The sequence below is a fragment of the Podarcis vaucheri genome, assembly GCF_965113315.1.
Source record: "Podarcis vaucheri genome assembly, chromosome: 8".
NCBI classification, from domain to species: Eukaryota; Metazoa; Chordata; class Lepidosauria; order Squamata; family Lacertidae; genus Podarcis; species Podarcis vaucheri.
Genome location: NC_138766.1, coordinates 20035118 through 20051027, shown reverse-complemented (window position 1 = coordinate 20051027; position 15910 = coordinate 20035118). Strand labels below are relative to the sequence as shown.

General features: G+C 42.7%; 1 protein-coding gene and 1 long non-coding RNA gene across 3 annotated transcripts in view; one reads left to right on the top strand and one right to left on the bottom strand.

Moving 5' to 3' along the window:
• Nucleotides 1–15910, top strand: part of CDH12 (cadherin 12) — a 666500-nt gene that overhangs the window by 145488 nt on the left and 505102 nt on the right. The window lies entirely within an intron of this gene.
• LOC309538826 overlaps nt 1–15910 on the bottom strand; it is an 87909-nt gene that overhangs the window by 34833 nt on the left and 37166 nt on the right. The window contains exon 3 of the long non-coding RNA XR_014222358.1: nt 6239–6325. This is a non-coding gene — a long non-coding RNA (uncharacterized lncRNA). The remainder of the gene's footprint in view (nt 1–6238; nt 6326–15910) is intronic.

The following is a 15910-nucleotide window of genomic DNA, read 5'->3' as shown; positions in this document are numbered from 1 at the left end:
GGCAGATTAGGACGTTACCTAATTGTGGTAGCATCCCTCCAGACTCCTGGGCATACAATGCAGCTGGAGGTTGTGGCTACCCAGCAAAGGAAGGGGAAAACTCCTCCCTCCTAGCAAGGTTAATCCCACTTTTGACCCAAAATGTGCATGTCAGGCCTATAGGGCACCCCTCCTTTCACGTCCTCCCAGACATACCACACTGGCAGATCTCTAAGGATCTCTACCCTTACCCCAATAATGTTTCTCTCTCCAGTTTCCCAACTTGCCTGGACACAATGCCAAAAGAGCAATCAAACGTCACCACTCCAAAGTGCCAATCTAATTTGTCCCAACAGTATGAAGTAGGCAAAAAAGGAGGGAACCCAAAACCAATCAAGCAATTTCCTCGGGGGGGGGGGGGGCTACTTAGCCTCTAAAAGGTAAAGGGACCCCTGACCATTAGCTCTAGTCACGGACGACTCTGGAGTTGCGGTGCTCATCTCGCTTTATTGGGCAAGGGAGCCGGCATACAGCTTCTGGGTCATGTGCCCAACATGACCAAGCCACTTATGGCAAACCAGAACAGTGCACGGAAACACCGTTTACACTCCCACCGGAGCGGTACCTATTTATCTACTTGCACTTTGACGTGCTTTCAAACTGCTAGGTTGGCAGGAGCAGGGACTGAGCAATGGGAGCTTACCCCGTCGCAGGGATTTGAACCGCCGACCTTCTGATTGGCAAGTCTTAGGCTCTGTGGTTTAACCCACAGCACCACCCACATCCCTCCACTTAGCCTCTAGCAAAAGGTAACTAGCAAAAGTTCATATAGGGAGGGAAAAGAGCTCAAAGGAGGAAAGTTTGGTTTCATCTGCATGTACCACTGGTAGCAATCACTCCTTTGATTCAGAATTGTTTAGTTATATGTGGCTCAAACATCTGGTTGGTAATTGTGAGAATATACTAGACTAGATGGGCCTTTGTGCTGATCCAGTGCTCTTTATATTATATTTTGGAAATCTCTGTTTTTCCTAAGCCACTAATGGGAAGAGGTCAATGAAAATAAGGAAAGTGGTGTTTAGCTGAAGTTAGTCTCTTTTGGAAGCCACACCTTACGTAACCTCCAATATGAGGAATTAGCCCAAGCAAGAAATTCTCTTACACTGCTGCATCTGAGAAGGTACTTGGTTTTAAAGGAGAAGAACCTTTCTATATGCTGTTTGGGGCATGAATGGAACAGTCAAAAATATGGTTCTTCATTGACTTTAAAGTGTAAGAGAGATGCAAAGCCCAAAATCTATTCATCAGCTGAAACTGCTATGGACTCTATAATGTCATGAAACATTTGGATCCATTCATTTCTCCCTTTTCCCTCTATCTTTGGTTCAGTAGATTTAAATTACTTAGGCTGGTTGCCTTTGAGGCAGAGTTTCCATCAGATTGCTGTATCCTCACAAATATAAATCTTTTCTTTAGTTGCAGAAAACTGTGTGACACATTTGTTTAGTTAGCATCAAATCTGAGGTGTTACCTGTCATACTTAAGCTGTCAGCAGCTTCCTTGACATTTACCATATTTCAGATACGTTGATAGAGATTATAAATGAACATGAAGTTATATTTCATCTTCTTCTACTTCATCCCAAAACAATGAGTGGGGGTGGGGAGGCAGAAGTAGATTTCTTTTCATTTTTTGCTTTGGTAAACTTGAGACAAGTCTGGCACATACTGCTTGAAATGCACGAGAACAAGCTTCAAATATGACACCAGTATTGATTCTGAGGCATGATACATAACTGAGATACACAGCAAAATAGTATACCTCTTGCCCCAAGGATCATCATTGTCAGTGAGGTGTATCAGGAGTGCATGCAAAACCCAAAATAGCCACATTCGAAAGTCAAGACCATACACTACCTGACATTTAAGAAAGGGTGATTTCAGACCCTCCAAGTGTCCCTGTTTTCCAGGGACACCCCTGATTTAGAGAAGTCGTCTTGGTTTCTGATTTGATCCCGGAATGTCTCACTTTTCCTTAGAATGGCCCTATTTTCATTGGAGAAATGTTGGAGGGTATGAAGTTATCTGACCCCTGAGCTGTATAAAGGCAATCCTGTATAGGAAAGTGCTTATTTTTCTTCAAATGTTTAATGTTTTATTGTGTTTTTATATATGTTGGAAGCTGCCCAGAGTGGCTGAGGCAACCCAGTAAGACGTGTGGGGTATAAACAATAAAATTATCATTATGGAATGGGATGTCCCTATTTTCATCGGAGAAATGTTGGAGGGTATGTGATTTTAAGTGTGCCACAACTGGTGATTTAGAAGCAAGTTGGTGTGTAAGCAGGGATGTGTAGTTTTAAAGCAATTAAGTCTCATTTGAATCATGCCAACAAGGTTGGCAGTCTAAGATTCTGGAAAACTTGCAGTGTAGTAGATTTTCATTACTAATAATAGCATGTATATAACTCTTAAGTAATAGAAGGTATCAGACTTTTCCAACTGAAATCTCACCAAAGAAAATTGAGGGATAGTTGAGCATTCAGCACAAACACTGTAAAAAATCCAGAGATTTCCCAACATCCAGAGATCCCTCTCAAGACAAATACATTTACAGGTACCTTTGGAGCAGATTTCCAACCTACCAGTCCATGAAACTAATTAAAATCAAAAGAAAACTGGGAGTGAGACTGTGCTATGTCACACCCATGTGCCAGCCACTTTATGACTGGCACTCACAGCATTTTCTTAAAATTCAAAATGTGTCCACTGGTCCAAAAAGTTTGGTGACTCTTGGACCCCCAAAACAATGACACACACATAGACCAAAGAGCAGCAGTACTGAGCGTAATACTTAGATTATTAGATCAGCATGACTGCAGTCCTCTGTGCATCATTTCCTGGAGCTCAGTGATGCTTTCTTCTGAACACACAGGTTTAGCTTGTAAAACACTGAAGTTTAGCGAAAGATATTTAGCAAGCTGAAATCCAGCCTTTATCTCTTACTTAGAAATGCATATAATTTTGCTAGGTGTTTTTATTTAAACTGCTAGCACGAGGTGGGAACCGTATCAAGAAAAAGAAACAAGTGTATAGCCCTTTCTTGATTATTTTCCTCTTCACTAATTTGTCACAAGGAAACAAGTCAGCTTCGTTGTCATCATACCCAATTGCCAAAGCCATCAGGGTGTGCCTATTGCACCACATCATGTCATCACTCACAAATACATGTTACAGTCATCATGATGAACATATATGTATGTGACAAAGTCCAACATGGGATGAGTTGCTGTGCTCGCTGTGATTTATTTAAGCATTGTCAAAGCATCAGCCCACCTGTGTTTTTTTTCCATAAGGCAATAGTCACCGCACTGAAAAAGCTACGATCCTCTAGGCAAAATATACTTTGGTGGCATTTCAACTACTGTCACTAAATAAATGTTTTCTCTGTTCATCTCTCTGGGAGGAAGGCTTTGCCATTCTGCATCAGAGAGCTAATCATCAAGCCCAGTGTTTTGCCTCAAGCAATAACCAATACATACTTCTCCAGATGAAAGTGCAAATAAGACGTTAGTCATGAAGCCTGTTGAATGGTGATTGCAAGGTTCTTCTGTTGATCATTTTGCTGCCTGGCACATCAATGTAAAGATCCTATTATTACCACTGCCCAGGCCATGAAACAAGCTATGAAACAAGGATTGTATGCAGCTGCACTCCTAACCATGCTTACTGAGAAGTAAGTTACTTTGGGTAGAGGAGGGTATTCAATTAAGTTTTATTCAGAGTTGAATCATAGAATAGTACAGTTGGAAGGGACCACAAGAGTCATCTAGTCCAACCTTCTGCAATGCAGGAATCTCAGCTAAAGCATCCATGACAGATGGCCATCCAACCTCTGCTTAAAAACCTCCAAGGAAGGAGAGTCCACAGCTTCCCGAGGAAGAATATTCCACTGCTGAACAGCTCTTACTGTCAGAAAGTTTTTCCGTATATTTAGTCAGAATCACCTTCCTTGAAACTTGAAGCCATTGGTTCGAGTCCTACCCTCCAGAGAAGGAGAAAGCAAGTCTGTTCCCTCTTCCATGTGACAGCCCTTAAGATATTTGAGGATGGCTATCATAGCTCCTGTCAGTCTCCTCTTTTCCAGGTTAAGCATCTGGCTCTTTCAAGTGCTCCTCATAATGCTTGGTTTCCAGACCCTTGATCATCTTGGTTGCCCTCCTCTGCAAAGTAGATCCACTGCAATTAATTATTCTAACATAGTCTTTAATTGTGCCAGATCTACTCTTATTTGAATATTATGTCATTAGGAGTCACTGTGCAATCATTGAGCCCATGCTGTGACATCATCAGGTCATGTGCTTCTCTGCTCCCAACAGTGGGCATCAGTGATATGTAGTACAAGAGGGGGAAATGCTCAGTTGTTGCTGTGACGCGATGAAGTGTTGGTGCTGATCTTTAAAGCCCTAGACAGCCTCAGACACTGAGGTCCTCCTAAGAGGGCCTTCTGGTGGTTTCCTCACTGTGAGAAGTGAAGTTACAGAGAACCAGGCAGAGGGCCTTCTCAGTAGTGGCGCCCGCCCTGTGGAACGCCCTCCCAACAAATGTCAAGGAAATAAATAACTATCTGGCTTTTAGAAGACATATGAAGGAAGCCCTAAAGTTTTTAATGTTTGATTTCTTATCATGCTTTTAATATTCTGTTGGGAGCTGCCCAGAGTGGCTGGGGAAACCCAGCCAGATGGGTGGGGTATAGTATTAGTATTAGTATTAGTATTAGTATTATATTTTGGGGCAGCAGAGGAAAACTCTGCATGGGAATTTGAGTCCTGCTATAATCACGTGTCATGTTTGGTTTCACACCGGTTCCCTAGTAATTTCTCTTTATCACAGCTTTAGTTGATTAATGATCTGCCTTTTAACTGACCAATCAACTACTGTTTAATACAAGTGCATATTTCCAAAAGCTCTTTGGCTACTTGGAAGCCAGACTAAAGTCACATGGCATTGAATAAACATACCACATTGTTCAAAGAAAAGTCGCCTTTAACCACTCTTTCCTCTTTTCATCTGCTCTCAAGAGAAGAATTCTAGAATCAAAGTAGCATTGAACAATATACAAATGTGCCTTGACTCATAGCACCATGGATTAGCACTTGCCCTCGCTAACTAATCAGCAAAACCTCCCATTAATTCATCTATTGTTTCAGCTGATTAAAGCTTATAGTGCTTTATGAAGAACTCAACATTTGCTGCTTGTTTTGAAGACAAAGTATACTAGGAAAAAATCCAGTTGGCAAACTGATGAAATAAGTTGACTTTTAAAAGGAAGGGATTTCTGGATTTGTAGAACTTGACAAGAAGTTGTACAAAAAGCAAGTCATTCCTCCCCCTACCCCCCCCCCCCCGGTGGAATTTGTTTTGGGGAATGACAATTTGTGTCAAGATGAAGTTGCTTCTCTAAAATTCTCAGTTCCCAAAACAGGGCTGCTGTTTGCCAGGAGGAGAGATGAGATAATAGTTGGCCATTATTTTGCCTTGGGCAATACTTCATACAGGTGAAAATGCAAAGGATGAATGAATGGATTTGTTTATTTCCTTTATTTAGAATACATAATAACTAATTGATGCTTAGCCTATAGAATGAAAATTGTGAGGGTCTATGCTGAGGACTTCTGTTCATTTCGCTCCCTTGTGCATGGTTGCAATTTTGTCTACTAGTATATTTGTCTAGGTTTTAAAACAAAGAATGTTTGGCCTAACTAGCATGTCCGGAATAGGACAAGAGATTGTTTTCAGTAGATTGAAGAAAAAAAATTAGAAAGTGCATCTTGTCTTGTACTTTTAAAGCTTTCTTCCACTGCAAGGAAGGTTTCCATTTTTCTGTCTCATTCTCAAGACCCATTATAATTGCCTTCGAATTTAGGACTTGCACTTACCGTATCACTGGGAGGTGGACATGGTATGTATGTGTGTTTCCTTAAACATTTCTCTTGCACTCTGAAACCTCCCCAGCTGCCTGTATTTCCTGATCTAAAAAGGGAGGAGTTACTTCATGGCATCTTCCACTGAATTTTGATTTAAGCAGCAGAAGCTGTAAAAGGTGGCTGTTGAATGCCTGAGATTGGTGCACTCCCTGATTTATTCTTTAAGAGAAGTCCTTCCTTTTATCTTAAAATATCATTTCACAGTGATTCACTTAAAAGTACAAAGACTTGGGGGGGGGGAGCTATCAGGTGTGTGGTGGGCAATCTCCTCACCTGCAAGAAGACCCAGCTGAGGACGTCAGGGGTTTTCAAGGAAACACAAGCAGCCAGGAAGGTTGCAGAGGGCAGATCACTGGAGAACTGATAGTAGATTGAAAGAAAGGACATTATAAATATCCCTCAGCCACTAAGGTAAGCACAATCAAAAAGCTCTCATCTACCTCTGAGGATTTCACACACAAAAATCACTTCTATTTGGTAATTTCGCAATGTTTTTCTCACTGATTGAGGGAGAATAGTTAAATAACAAGCAGGAGACATGGTCAGCACAACATTAAGTAAACTATGAAATGAATATACATTACTTACAAAACCAAATACAGTGGTAGCTCGGGTTAAGAACTTAATTTGTTCTGGAGGTCCGTTCTTAACCTGAAACTGTTCTTAACCTGAGATACCACTTTAGCTAATGCGGCCTCCCGCTGCCGCCACACAATTTCTGTTCTCATCCTGAAGCAAAGTTCTTAACCTAAGGTACTATTTCTGGGTTAGCGGAGTCTATAACCTGAAGTTTCTGTAACCCGAGGTAAAGGGACCCCTGACTGTTAGGTCCAGTCGTGGACGACTCTGGAGTTGCAGCACTCATCTCGCTTTACTGGCTGAGGGAGCCGGCGTACAGCTTCCGGGTCATGTGGCCAGCATGACTAAGCCGCTTCTGGCGAACTACAGCAGCACACGGAAACGCCGTTTACCTATAAATAGGAGCGGTCCCTATTTATCTACTTGCACTTTGATGTGCTTTCAAACTGCTAGGTTGGCAGGAGCAGGGACCGAACAACGGGAGCTCACCCCAATGCGGGGATTCAAACCACCAGCCTTCCGATCAGCAAGCCCTAGACTCTGTGGTTTAGACTACAGCGCCACGAGGTACCACTGTACAAAAATGCTAAGATTAAAATGCAGTGGAAACAGCTACTCCAGTGATCACAGTAATACATTCCAGACATTCAAAGAACACATTCCTCCATTCCAATAGCTGAAAATAATCATCAAAAATTAATCTTTAAAACTAAATGAATCCCCAAGAAACCACAATACAACATTAGCAGTCAAATGTCTGGAAATAAGGAAACATTTTCATCTAGCATCTGGAAGAAGCCAAAGTTTTCATCAGCTGGCCCAAATGAAGATGGTGTGGATAAAGATTGATTTTGTATTTTTGTTAGCTGCCAGGATGGTTATTGTAAGAAAATGGAACTATTCTGAGGAGTTAAATATAGATTGATGATATGGTCAAATCTGGTTCATAACTATTGCTTGAAAACTCAAAAATTACGGTGCTGTAGAGGTAGAGGACAGAAAAATAATAATTTCCAACCACATGGCAAGCAAATATTTTATATATAAATGATTATAGCAATGTTCAAATTTATCCTGTGAAATATGCTACTGTTTTGAATTCTTAGTAACTTTTTCAGTTTCAGGTGAGATATTTATGAGGCCTTGAGGATAACATTTTGATATCTCTAAAGAAAACATTTTTATTTTATTTTATTTTTAAAAGGACATGTTACTACCCCAGAATCAATAATAATAATATTTCCTTGCAAGAATTGTGAATTTTGCAGCTCAGATTTATATCCCATTATTGTCTTGCTGTGTGTGTTTCATTTTCATGCAACTGCATTGTTTCCTCTTTATTTTAATATGTTATTGAATTACATGCTTTTGGTTAAATAAGTAAAGATAAATATTGGGGGGGGGGGTTGTACCTGCTGAGCCTTGTACCATAAATGGGGTGGGGGATACTGGAAATAGGGGCATCCAGAAGGGCCATCTTAAAATCCAGTTTGGCTCATATCATAGAATTGTAGAGTTGTGAGGGACCAAGAGTTATCTAGTCGAACCCCCTGCAATGCAGGTATCAAGCATCTGTGACAGATGACCATAAAATCTCTGCTGAAAAACCTCCAAGGAAGGATGAGGAATGGTGGGAGCCTCCCCCTCCCCCTGCTCCTGACCAGGATCCTGAAGCTGCCCAGGAGCAGTAGAGCAGTATAGATCAGGAACAGTGGTTTGCAGAGGGGCATAGTTCTGAAGACGAACTGGGGGGTGAACAGCAAAGTGAAGAAGAACTGGAAGAGAGACAGCTAACAGACTCTCTCTCTCTGGAAATTGCCCAGTCTATCAGTCCAAGGTCACACAGAACAAATAAGGTGGCTACACAAAAAGCACAGTGGTTGCGTGATCAGGTTGGAAGGCACGGAAGTGACTAGGGGGGAAGTGGGTGGAAACCTTAATTGGGAACACCATTTTCTTAGAATGGCTGCATTGTTCTTTGGCTGTGATCATTAAAGACACTTTAAATGGTAAGCAACTCTTTTCGCTTTGTCCTACTTATCTACATCCAAAAGTGGGGAAGCTGAGTCCCCGAAGCCTGACAATAACACATTGCAGTAGTCTAATTGTGAGGTTATAGGGACACAGACCACAAAGTGATGTTTTCAACCTAACAGCATGGATATATCTGAGTCACCAGCTGATGTGGTACTCTGAGCCACAGAGGTCACTTGGGCCTCCTGTGATAGTAATGGATTGTGAAGAATCCCCAAACCATAGATGTGGATTTTCAAGCGAAGTGTGGCCTCATCAGAACTGGTGAAACTTCCTGTATCTGAACCACAGAACCATCCACTAAAAGTATTTTTGTCTTGTCTGGATTGAGTTTAAGTTTACTAGCTGTCATCCAGTTCATTACTGTGGCTACAAACCCAGATTCAAATCCCCACTCAGCCATTAAACTAGACAACCTTGGGCCAGTCACACAACGCATGATCAGCTTAACATGCATCATGGTGTGACATCATACTATTATGCTGTCTGATGCTATTGGCTGTTGGTAGGGACTGAGAAATAGTGTGTAGAAATCAATTATTATGCTCAACTTGGACAAGCCAAGAACATCTACTTCTGCCCTTAGAATCATATTAGCATTCTCTAACTCACCGTGACATGAATTTTTGTGCTGTACAACAAAGTTTATGGAATGAGTGGCATGCATCTGCGTAAAGGAAACATTGAAAAATATCTCATAGCAGGCCTTGAACATTCGAAATACATTCAACTACGCTGGCTATCTTTGTTTTATCAGGCTCCCCCCATCTTTTTAAAATACTTATGACAGGCTGACAAATGAAAGGCTTATTTCTGCTGTATTTCCTTCCCTCCCCCCATTTTATGAGATTATTCTTTTGAAAGATGATGACTGTGCTTTGTATTTATCAGAGGTCGTTTTATTTAGGAGGACCATAAATGTTGAAATGTAGGGATTCTATTCTCTTTAAAAAGATTGAGTTTCCTACCTTTGAGAAGACCGTGGTACTTTGCAACTGTGCGTCCAAGACAGGAAAGTTTAATACTAGAAGTTGTGTGTGTGTGTGTGTGTGTGTGTGTGTGTGTGTGAGAGAGAGAGAGAGAGAGAGAGAGAGAGAGAGAGAGAGTATTGCTACTGCTTCTGATCATAGTAAGCACTGGGCTTTGGGAAGGTCCTGGAGTCCTCCTGCCTCCTTCTCAAAGCCTAATTAGCACCTGCCCACCTTTGGGAAGTAAGTGGGCAGCCTCTAGGACCCTGCCAAAGCCTCATGCCTCCTTCCCAAAAACTGGAGCCTCCCTTACCTGGCCTTCAAAAGGTGGCACAAGGGCTGGGGTGTGTTTGTCAAATTTTGGCCTTGAACAGGGTGCCATATTACCAAGGGCCTAGAGCTGTCACTGGAGTTAGTTCTCCTACAGCTGTCCTTCTAATTCTGGAAATGGGGGTGGCCTTAAAGCTCATTGGCTGCACTGCTGATGGATCTATAGAAAATAAGAAATATATCCCCTGAAGAAGGTAATGTGGGAGTGGGGAGGAAGGGAAAACACCATATGGCAGAGTGTGTAAGTGAGCAATTTCTATGCAAGGTGTTTTTTGTTTAATTGTGGCACTGTCTGTTCTGGCTAACGTGCTCAACCTCTCATTATGAAGCTTTGATAAAATATGGGTAGAATTTTGAGTCAAGGTTTCCAACTGTGAGTGTTCAGTTGCAGAATTGGGTTAATGTGGTGCACTTAGTTTGTTAGATTTGGGAGTGTGCTTCCTGCGAGGAAATAAGGATTATGAAAATAAGGGGAATTAGCTCAATTTTGTCCTATTTGCCGTTCATAGCAATTATGCAATTATGTTCAGACAGCTAATAAATAGCTAGAGCTGAAATGATAGCTCGATTAAATGTGACTAAGTCTAATTAATACTTAATCGTAACAGCAATCATTGATACAAATTTACAGCTTTCTCTGGGTGTAGAGAAGTTGAGTAGCAACAAACATGGGATATAATATCTACTGCAGATATGAATGCATATTACAACATAGAATTTAACTGTTCTGGAAAACTTCCTGCCTTGAAATAGCATGCAAGGTAGGATTTAACTGCAGAAAGCCATTTGTCTCCTCAAGAATGTAAGATGATCCCTCCCGGTTCATACCAAAATTCTATGTCATCCACTTCCAAATTGCAGTGTTGGCATACCCTCCAAGTGTCCCTGTCTTCCAGGGATAGTCCCAGAATTATGAAAGCCACCCCAGCTTCTGATTTCATCCTGGAATGTCTCTATTGCCACTGCCACTGAGCTCAGGGATTAAGATGAGCCAGCACTTGTCCTGAGCGATGGTGGTAGCAGCAGTGGCAACTTTGAGGGAGTATCCTGTTGCCTCTTCATTGCTTCTTGGCTGCTGCTGCTGCTGAACTCCTCCCTTGGGCAGCTCATAGCGGCTTCTGGAGAGCAGGTGAGAAGGAGGAGAAGGAGAGGCTGCTGCCCGCCTCATGTGATGCACCAGCTCTGAGGTGCAGGCAGAGGGCAGGGCCGCCCCAGGCAGGAAGAAAGGGGGAGTAAAGCAGAGGGCAAGTAGACTTTATTTTATCTTTTAAAAAATACTCTGTGATTCCACATCTAATTTTGCCACTTTCTAAAACTGATTTATTGGTGTGTGTTTTTCTTTTTGTAACTCTACCTAAAATAAAATAAGATAGGGTTTAAGAGGTTTCTGTTGAGATTTCCATTCCACCTTAAGGAGCAGCCGTGTGGAACTGTTACGTGTCACATGTCTGTCTACATTGCAGCACAGCTTGCTGGGAACTTCCATTGTGTGTATTGCTTTTGCTTTTCCTGAGTCTCTCTGAGAAGACGAAGAGAGAGAGATGACATGTTTCTTTGTCCTGATTTATGACTAATAAATCTGTAGTTGTAGTATGCTTTCACAAGCCTCATGCCTATTCTGTGTGCACAGTTCGATCTGCTGATAGTATGCCCTGGCTTTGAAGCCCGGGTCGCTGATTTACATTGGAGCAGAGGCAGATGGGTCTTTGTAGTGGGATGGCTGGAAGGAGACGGCCCAGATGGGCTAGCCAGCTGGCCTCCCGGCCTTCTGCATGTCAACAGTTTCCTCAGGGTGGTGAGGTATGTGTGTGCTATGCCCCATTGGTGTAGTGGTAGTGGAAATGCTCTGCAGGGAGGGGGACAAAAAATGGGGGTCGTGGAAGGGAATGATGTCCCTATTTTCATCTGAGGAATGTTGGAGAGTATCCGGAATGTCGGCTTGGCCCCATGACAATGGGTGCCATGCAGTGTGCATGCCCCGCGCCAACATTTGTGGGTGTCTGGTCCTTTCATGGGGAATTTTGTGGGTGTTTGGGCCCCAAGGGCCCCAGGGAGTGGGCACCTATGGAGAGTATGATGTTGGTCATCCAGATTTCTCTAAATAGCCCACAAATGGAGTGCGTGATCATTTGTTTCCTTTACAGTGGTACCTTGGGTTACAGACACTTCAGGTTACAGACTCCACTAACCCAGAAATAGTACCTCGGGTTAACAACTTTGCTTCAAGATGAGAACAGAAATTGGGTGGCGCAGTGGCAGCGGGAGGCCCCATTAGCTAAAGTGGTACCTCAGGTTAAGAACAGTTTCAGGTTAAGAATGGACCTCCAGAACGAATTAAGTTCTTAACCTGATGTACCACTGTACTATTAGAAGAAAACTCAAGCCTCAGTTCTTGCACTGAGTCTTCACCTGGTGACATAATCACAAAGATACTTTAGCCTTGTGAACATTTCATTTGCCTCATGGCAAAATCTGCCATCAGGGAATAGTATTAAAAGGCAAACTTTCCTTAAGTTAAGGAATTCGAGCAAAATAGCAGGGATGAAGCACAACTTACGTTTTGCTATGGAAATGGTACCTAAGTTAGTCTTCCAACCCCCCAAATGACTGCAATAACAATCCAGACTTGAAGAGAAGGAATTGGGGGACCCTACTGAATCCCTGCAATATATAGGGGTTGTGTTTGTGCATGCACATACACAATTCATCATGGGAAGGACATTTTGCTAGTTATACTGAGATGACCTTGATGTGGGCGGTGGAGGAGGGGAGAGAGTAATACATTTGCCTTTTTAAAATATGAGAAATCACGCTCTGTGTGACTGTTTGTATCAATTTGCTCCCTTAGCCGTTTCTTTTGTTCAGCCTCCTTCCCCACAGTACCCTGTTATTGCTTGTCAATACATTTCAGTGTCGCCTCAATGCAATCTTTTCCCCCAAACCCAACTTCATTCAACCCTGACTGCAATGCTCCTGATCTTTATGCATCTCAGTATTAGGCAGTGGGAATTTGCTTTGCATACCAATGAATAAGACATGCCATCCGCTTACGTATTTTAAGCTGAGGTGGGTCATTTCAGCGTCTATATTTGGGTTCCACCACAGACATAAAGGATCTCTTTTATGTGTTTTAATTTTGCAGATGGTGCCCATCAGAAAATACTGTCCCCTCCATCCTCTACATTTTGCCACATTCTGTAAAGTAATTTCCGTTGTCCTCATTCACATAACGTGCAGCAGGTTAAAATCCTCCACATTTATATCTCTCAGGAGCCTGCTGCTTTAAAGGGGAGTATTAGATTCACAGAAATTTTATGTTTATGCCTGCCTTCTGCTCTTTGAAATCTCATCTGGATGTTATGAAAACAAAATGCAGACTGTGTTAAATTCCTTGCAGGGATGTTGTAGTGGTAAACAGCATTTCAGAAAGTATTGCTGGCTCCAATTGCTCTTGTTCTTTTCATCTGATTCTCTCTGATTCACTCGAGACAAAATGTAGTGATCATTCCCGTATTTTTACTATGTAGTACCAGACTGGTGGAGCTGTGAATTCTTTGGTTGATGTGCAACTAACATGCCAAGTCAAAGGCTTGCTTTATAGTTGTGGCAATGATAGCAATCTAGAGCTTTTATATAGTTGAAATTACACATTATTCCAGGACGGAGATGACCAAGGTCATGCTTTATGGTCCTTATTTTAGGGAAGGCCTAAAGTAAACTATATGTCATCTACCAGCCATGCATAACAACCCAACAGGGGTTAATGGAACCCTGGCATCAGCACACAGATTCCTCAGGCAGCTGCCTGGTAACAGGAGTGAGTCAGCAGTAAATTATTGGGCTCCGACTACCAACCCTGGATGAGATCTTCACGTCTCGCATCTTGAAGAAGTCACATAATATTCTGAGAGATCCCACCCACCCTGCTCACAACTTCTTTGAACTATTGCCTTCGGGCAGAAGACATAGGACAATGAAAACACGAACCACACGCCTTCTGAATAGTTTCTATCCAAGAGCTCTGATTGCACTAAATAACGATCTCAGGGCCAGTGGCAAGGTTTAGTAAGTAGGGAGTAGAAGGAATGAGATAGGTTTTAGGTTATGTTATGCCTTTAATAGGTCATGCTATATTCTGGATTATGTTATGTTTTATAGATTATGTTTAAATAGGATGAGAGTTCGGAGATACGTGCAAATGTATATGTGAACCCGGTCTTTGGGTGGGTGTTTGATTTTCGTTGTTGTGTATACTGTGTATATACGGACAATGACAATAAATTTATCTAAATCTAAATCTAAATCTAATCACACTGTGCATTTTGGAGTTAACTCTTTTTTAGCAAGAACATGATCTGTACAGTCTTAGGGGAGTGTCATGCCTAATGAACACAGCAGCTCATTCCCCATGGATCAATTGCTGAGTCTAAAGGTCCCCGCCTTCCCACAGCTGCCACCTCCCCCCCCCCCCAAGCAATCTGAGACTACACCTGCATGCCTTTCTTTGCTCCTCCCACTTCATGCCTCTTCTGGTTCTGGGAGACCAGAAATAAGGGGAGTTTGTCACAGCAGGTGAAGACACCTATGATTCTTCACAAGCCTGACTCATCTCTGCCTCTTGCCCCCCCCCCATCTCCTGCTTCAATTTCTGTCTCTGAAACTGGACTTCTCCCTTTCACAGACTCTTTTAGCTCACTAAGTCCTGTTACCTCTTCACCTTCTGACACCTCATCTTTTTTCTCTGACCTCTGATCGTTGTCCCACCACCATTTTCTGAGCTCTGAGTCTTCCATTGGTGGTTCCTCAGCCGGTTCCTCCACCATTCTCTGAGCTCTGAGTCTCCCACCATTCCTCTGCATCCAAACGGTCCATGACACCTGGACGCCATGTTTACATTGCCAAATAAAGAGGAAACACATTCCCACAAAGACAACAAATGACTACACAGATCTGCTGACCTGTGCAACTGCTCAGACCTCTGTTCAGGACCCCTACTTTTCCTACTTATAATTCTTTATATTTGGCCTGACTATACAACCCTTCGAACAGAGGGTTCCTTCAAATAGAGCAGAGATAGGCAACCTAAGGCCCGTGGGCCACAAGCGGCCCATGGGCATCGTTTAACTGGCCCCTGAGCCACCCCTGAACCGAGCCGCCTGCTTGGCGAGTCACTGCGTGCTGCACTAAACCAGCGCAGCACGGGGACTCACTTCCGTGGCACTGAAAATCACACCTGCACATGTGCAGATGCTGGAAATGGCAGGCACACGTGCTCTCTCACACACAATCCAGCCCATGGAGGGATCTCCACTGGAGTGAACCGGCCCAGGTGAGGTAAACCTTGCCGACCCCTGAAATAGAGGATGTTCTCTGAAAGCCCTTTGTAAGAGAGGACAGTCTTCTGTAAAGTAGGACACATGAACAGCCTGCTTCAGAGCACCAGCAGGTTCTCATTTTTGATGTCCGCTCTGCTCCCCTTTTTAATTTTATTTTTAATAAAAAAGCTGGACTCCGATCAATGCTGGATTTTGGAGCTGCCATTGTAATTGTCTCCAAAGCCCCAACAAAGTACCATTCCAGGGCATTGTGAGAAATTAAAATTGTAGTTTCCAATGGTTTAGGAGTCATTATTTTTATTTTCCACAGTGTTCTCACACAGCCACTCCTAAGCATCTTCTCTGATGCTCCGGTTTTTGGGGAGCCTCAGTCTTATCATGTAGCAGTGAAAGAAGAAAATATGTGATTCACTGCTTCCATCGTATCTTCAAGTATGCATCCAGTGTAATTGCTCCAAGAGTTTTGAGGTCAACACCAACATCTTCACCAGTTATTGTAAAGCAGACCCCTCAGAAGACTGCTATGACAAATTTGTGAGGCACTTTGCTCACTTCCATGACAAATTGGATGCCACTAATGGAGAAGGTCAGAGTAAGGTGACCGGTCTGCTCTGGTTTTATGGATTTGATGTCAGCTCTTGTGGCCTGAAGATCTGGGCAATACCCTTGAGGATGTGTGGCCAATTACATGCTCACTT